Genomic DNA, 6,002 nt, shown 5'->3' on the forward strand with positions numbered 1-6,002 from the left:
ATCTTGAAACTAAGTTCTTGTCAACCCAGAAAATTAAGCCCCTTTTTTACAAACGCTTCTTAGATGACATTTTTATCATTTGGACGGATACACAAGAGAACTTAATTAATTTTATAGAATCCTTCAACAAAGCTCATCCAGACATAAATTTCACTCACACATACTCAAGAACTGAAATCAATTTCCTCGACGTCCACGTAAAAGTAAAAGACGGGTCCTTGACTAGTACCGTTTACAAAAAGCCTACAAACAGGCAGCAGTACCTTCACTTCGATAGTTGCCACCCTCGTCACTGCAAGACGAGCATCCCGTACTCGCAGGCCCACCGATTCAGGAGAATTTACTCCCGCCCCGAAGACTTTGAGGGGGGGGGGAGAACAACTTTATTAAACGCCTGCAGAGATGATGAGGCTCCCTCCACGCAGGGAGGACGAGCCTTCATCGCGACGCGGCCATTACGTCAGTCTCGTGCGTTGTGCTCTTCAAGGCCTTGCTCCCGAGCTACTTCCGCAGGTCCGAGAGGGCCGCGGCCCCCTTCCTGGGGCGCCGCCCCCCTTCTCCTCGGTTTCGCTCGGTCGCTGTCTCTCTAGAGCTGCCGAGACCTGCTGGACGGCCTTGAGTTGTGTGTCTTGATCGCAGATCCTCGTTGCAGCCTCTAGCTGCGGCGGGATCGTCGTCTTCTCACTGGCTTCTGTCGGATTTACGCTACAGTCCCAAAGGATGTGAGCCGCGGTAGGTCTCCCCTTCACGCACAGTCTACACACGTCACTGGCGTACACACTCGGACACACGTACTTAGCTAGCACCGGGGTGAGCAGGAACCCCGTCTGTAATTGTCTGTATAACACTGCCTCCTTCCGGGTAAGCCCCGGGTGAGGTGGCGGCATAGTCTGCCTGTTCAGTCTGTACCATTTGACTATTTCGTTGAAGGTCGTCATCCTGTCCTTAGCACTGTACCGCGACCAACACTCCGAGTCGGCCGTGTTGGCAGCCGCGCGGTTAGTTAGTCCTCGCGCGGTCACATTGGCCGTCTCGTTGTGGTTCGCGTTCCCGCGTTCCGACACATCAGTGCCCACGTGGGCCGGAAACCACTTAATCACTGCAGCACTTTTGTGTCCGACGTCTTCGACCTTGCGCAGCATGCGCGCGGCCTCACTACATACCATACCCTTGGCGTAGTTCTTCACTGCCGTTCTAGAGTCACACAGCACTGTAGTGCATTTGGGGTGGGAGACGGCCAAGGCGATGGCTACCTCCTCCACACTGTGCGCTTGTCGAGTCCGGACGCTCGCTGCGGTCTTCGTTGCACCCGTCGATGCTCCGACGACCACTGCCGCGTATGCGTCGCTGCTCCCTTAGTACTCTGCCGCGTCCACGTAGACGGCGCCTTCTTCTCTAGCGTGCAGGTCCACGAGAGCCTTGGCCCTTGCCAACCTCCGCTCCTTGTTGTGCTCGGGGTTCATGTTCTTCGGGATCGGGCATACCCTGAGTTTTCTGTTGATGCTATCCGGTATAGGTACGTCGTTCTGCTGCTTGCGTTCCCTCTGCTCGAGGCCAAGGTGCCGCAGTATCTGTCTCCCGGTTCTCGTTTCAGAGAGACGCTCGAGTTGCGCCGTTCTCTGTGCCTCGGCTATTTCGTCCAGCGTGTTGTGGACTCCCAGCGCCATGAATTTTTCGGTGCTCGTGCTCCCGAGAAGACCGAGTGCCGCCTTATACACCTTGCGTATGGTGGCGTCTATCTTGTTACGTTCACTCGGCCTCCAGTTGTGGAAGGCCGCCACGTACGTTATGTGGCTAACTGCAAAGGACTGAACAAGCCTACTCAGCCTCTCCTCCTTCATTCCCGCTCTTCTCTTGGACACCCTCTTGATGAGTCTCATTGCCGCGGCCGCTTTGCCCGCGAGCTTGTTCACCGTTTCACCATTGACTCGGTTTCGCTCGATGAGCAGCCCGAGCACTCGAATCCTCTCGACCTCCGGTATTACTTGTCCTCCCGCCGTCTTGATCGTTATCTTGGGGCGCTCGTACTTGACATCCATATGCTTTCTTTTCCTGCCCGCTCCTTTCGGTGGAATCACCAGCAGCTCTGTCTTGGCCGGAGAGCAGACGAGTCCAGACCCGTCCAGCTGCTCCTCGATGGCGTTGACCGCTTCTTGCAGCGTTGTCTCGATGTGTCCGTCGCTTCTTCCCGGTACCCAAAGCGTAACGTCGTCAGCGTAGAGGGTGTGCCGGACTCCCGGTACTCTTTCTAGCCGGTTGGCCACCCCGATTATCACGAGGTTGAAGAGTAACGGGGAGATCACTGAACCCTGCGGGGTTTCGACGCTGCCCAGCTTCTTCTCTTCGAGCTGCAGGTCTCCCGCGCGGATTTATACGATGTACTCGTATAATGTACTCAATGTACTCGTACATACGATGTACTCGTATGTCCTCCTGCCTATGTTTAGCCTGGATACTTGGGCCGGGATAGCCGAGTGTCTCACTTTATGGAAGGCGCTCTGCAGGTCCTGCCCCAGTATGGCTTTGTTGTCCTTGGTGCCCGTCATATCATCGATCATCTCGTTCTTCAGTAAGATCATGGCGTCTTGCGTCCCGAGCTTATTCCTAAACCCGATGATGTAGTTTGGGTAAAGCTCTGACTCTTCCAGGTAACGCTGCCACCTGTTCATGAGAACGTGCTCGAGGACCTTTCCCACGCGCGAAGTGAGCGAGATCGGCCTGAGGTTCTCTATGTTGGGCGGCTTGCCAGTCTTGGGGATGAGGATCGTTTTGGCTGCTTTTCATTGCTTGGGCAGCCTTCCATCTTGCCAGCACTTATTGTAGAAGTTCGTGAGCGTTTCGATGGCCGCTTCGTTAAAGTTCTTGAGCGCTCTGTTGGTCACTCGGTCGGGATCCGCGGCGGACCTACCATTGAGATCCTGCAGGGCAGCTCTGACTTCCCTCGTCTCGATGTCTCGATCTAGCGTCTCGTTTTCGTTGCCTTGGTAATCCGGGTGTCTTTCCGTGGAGGTGGTTGGCAGGTACTTGGCGTCCAAGCGCTGCTTGACCTCGTCCTCTCCGTTTTCGCAGATTGCCCTGTGTAGGATCCTGGCCAGGTTGTTGTGTTGGTGGCCCTTGGTCTTTGTTTCGTCAAGGAGGTGCCGCAGCATGTTCCACGTCTTGCCCTTGTGCATCTGTCCGTCGGCTTCGTTGCAGACCTCGTTCCATTGTTGGGTGCATAGCACCTTGCAGTGGGCCTCGATCTGCCTGTTAAGCTCGGCAACCTTCTCGGCAACCCGCGACCCTACTCGCCTTGTGGAGTAGTGCCTTGAACTTCTGTTGCCCGTGAGACGCATTGCTGTACACGTTCACCAGGAAAGTGCTCTCCTTCCTCTTCTTGCCCGTGATTACCTCCACCGTGCAGTGTTCGATGGCGCTTCTGCCGATCAGTTCGTGTTCCATGAAGGTGATCCCTTTCCTAACGAAGGTGCAGACCCCTTGCCCTTGGACGTGTCCCTTCTCTCGGCGGGCTGTCATGCGAACGGTAGCCCGGGAGTCTCGGTGTCTCTTCGCTGTGTGTTTGTTGAATCATTATTACGCCTGGTTTCCTCGTTAGTTGCTGCAAGTGTTGCTGCAGCACCGCTCGCTTGCCGGCAAAGCCGTTGCAGTTCCAGTGCCAGACCAAAAGGTCTCTCACTGGCGGTGTGGTTACTGCTTTATGTGCTGTCCTGTCCATGATTGTTGCAGTTTGGCGATGATCTGTACTTCCATACTTTGCAATTGTGTCTGTAGGTGCTCCTGCAGCTGTGTTTGCATCTGCGCCATCATGTTCTGGATCGTGCTCTATATGTTCGTTGCCATCTGCTGAACCGTTTGCTCGAGCGCGGTGAGGCGTTCGTTGGTGACCTTGCTGGTCGCCTCAAGATGGTCGAGTCTGTCGCCCTGTTTTTCGATTCTCTCAGTTATCTTTCGTTCTTTGATGCCCTCTATGGCTCTCCTCTTGGGAGCCGGTCCCGTCGCTTTCGTTGCTCTTGGGTCCACCTCGACCTCTGGTTCGTCCTTGGCCATCTCTTCTTGTTTCCTCTCTTGCGCGGGCTTCGGCTGCTGCTGCTGCTGTTGTTGTTGCTGCATCGCAATTAATGTTGTTAGCTTCTCGTTGATTTCCTTGAAAGTCGCGTCCTGTTCAGCGATTCTTCCGCTTTAACTTCTCGTTCTCGTCCCTCAGGGCTTTCTCTACCCTGTTCTCTTCTTGGATCTTGTTCGCGGCGTTTTGCGCCGGTGGTTGTCTCTTCTCTGTACTGTTTGCCTTGACTGCGTCGGCCCAGGTGCCTCTTTCCCCGGACTGCGATGGTCTGCGGCAACTGCCGCTCCTGCCTCTTTTGCTGTTGTCCCTCTCGCGGCTGCTGTCGCGCTGCTTTGACTCCCCGCGGGGTCTCTCGGCAGGCGGCGCTCGCCGTGGCGGTAAGCTTTCCGGATCTGATTGTTGCTGCATGGCTTCCATCTTGCGTTCCCATTGCCTTCTCTTAACCACGTACGGCATCTTGTACTTGTTTTTGCATTCCCTATCGCCCGTTGGATGCTGTCCCCCGCATAGCTTGCACTTGGGCTCGCATTCGCGCTCGTGACCCTCGCTAGGGTTCGCGATTCCGCAGCCGAAGCACACTATGGCGTTGGTATTCGGGCATACATCTGTTCTATAGCCGACCCTGCCGCATTGCCTGCACACGTCAAAGTGTTGGCGGTAAAGCCCGCACCTGACCAATATCGAGCCGTACTTGACATAGTTCGGTACTTGCTGTCCTGCGAAGAGTACTATCACCGTGGTTGTATTGCCGATTCTGTGTGCCTCCACCGCTAGGGGCTTGTACGGGTTCACGATGTACGGGTTCACGATCTCCTCCGGGGTGTCATCCACGGCTATGCCTCGGATGACTCCCTTGACCGTGCCGTCCGGTGCCGTTCGGTAGGCGCTGATTTCGTATGTCTTGTCTCCTATGTTAAGGGCTTTCACCTTTGAGTACAGCGTGGCGCGCCTCTCGTCCGAAGTGCTGACCACGGTGATGTTTTCGCGGCGCGTTCGTGCAGATGGTGTCTGCTTTGGCTTCTTCCTTCGTTACTCGAGCCGCCGTCCTGATGACCGACATGATAATTGAAGCCTCCGTTCTCGCTACGTTGAGACCGCCACGTGGTCTCATGATTACCTTGGTGTCTTCTTTCGGCATATCTATCGGCATTCTCGCTGCTTTCGTTACCGAAGCTGCAACTCTCTTAGCAAAGCTGGCCCTGGTCTTGGGTCTAGACTGGCGAGTAATGGCCGCGGACTCACCGTTTTCCTTGCCGGCCATGATCTGCTTGAGGCGCTTGCCGGAGGCCAACCAGCCTTCGGCTTCTTCCGGTGTAATGTCCTCTCTCCGTGAACTTCGATGCACGTGCGCCCGCCGAAACTGCTGATGTTCAGCGCTGACGCCATGTTGTCTTTCATCGACGGGGCCACTTACATTTCGGACGCCATCTTGGTCGTATTCGTCGCCGGGTTAGTGAGCGTACTCGAGGTAGGCCTACGTTAGGCCGAACGAAAAGTCCGCACCGCACCACAGAAAAGTCCTCGTAGATCGAGAAAATCACGTACCGCTTGGTCAAGACTGGCGTGGGTCGATGCCCTGCACCTTCGCTGCACACTTTGGTACCACTTATACCGCGGTAACTGCAAATTAACACTGCGTTAATTGGCATAATAGCAGGAGTCGATGTGAAGCACGTCCGCTCCCATCGGCGACCGCAGCACCCTCTTCGACCTTGAGGCCAACGCAAATAACTTGCGCAACGTACTTGCGAAGCAACACTATCGTCCTTCTATAGTCAACGACGCCATACGTAAAGGGGCAAACCTAGATCGCCAACAACTACTTTATCAGCAGAAAGAATTAAAACAAGAGGGACGGAAAAACTTGGTTCTAACATTTGGAAGCAACCCCCCATAACGTAAAAAAAATTCTAAAGAGACACTATAACATCTTACAACA

The 6,002-nt window shown here is 54.8% G+C and overlaps 2 pseudogenes; both read right to left on the bottom strand.

Annotated features, from left to right (window-relative positions):
• Positions 1-501: 501 nt before the first annotated feature.
• On the bottom strand, positions 502-3,335 carry LOC119375340 (uncharacterized; annotated as a pseudogene).
• Positions 3,336-3,687: 352 nt separating this feature from the next.
• LOC125756444 (uncharacterized) lies at positions 3,688-5,491 on the bottom strand (annotated as a pseudogene).
• Positions 5,492-6,002: the final 511 nt, after the last annotated feature.

This window comes from Rhipicephalus sanguineus, chromosome 11 (genome assembly GCF_013339695.2).
Source record: "Rhipicephalus sanguineus isolate Rsan-2018 chromosome 11, BIME_Rsan_1.4, whole genome shotgun sequence".
In the NCBI taxonomy this organism is placed as follows: Eukaryota; Metazoa; Arthropoda; class Arachnida; order Ixodida; family Ixodidae; genus Rhipicephalus; species Rhipicephalus sanguineus.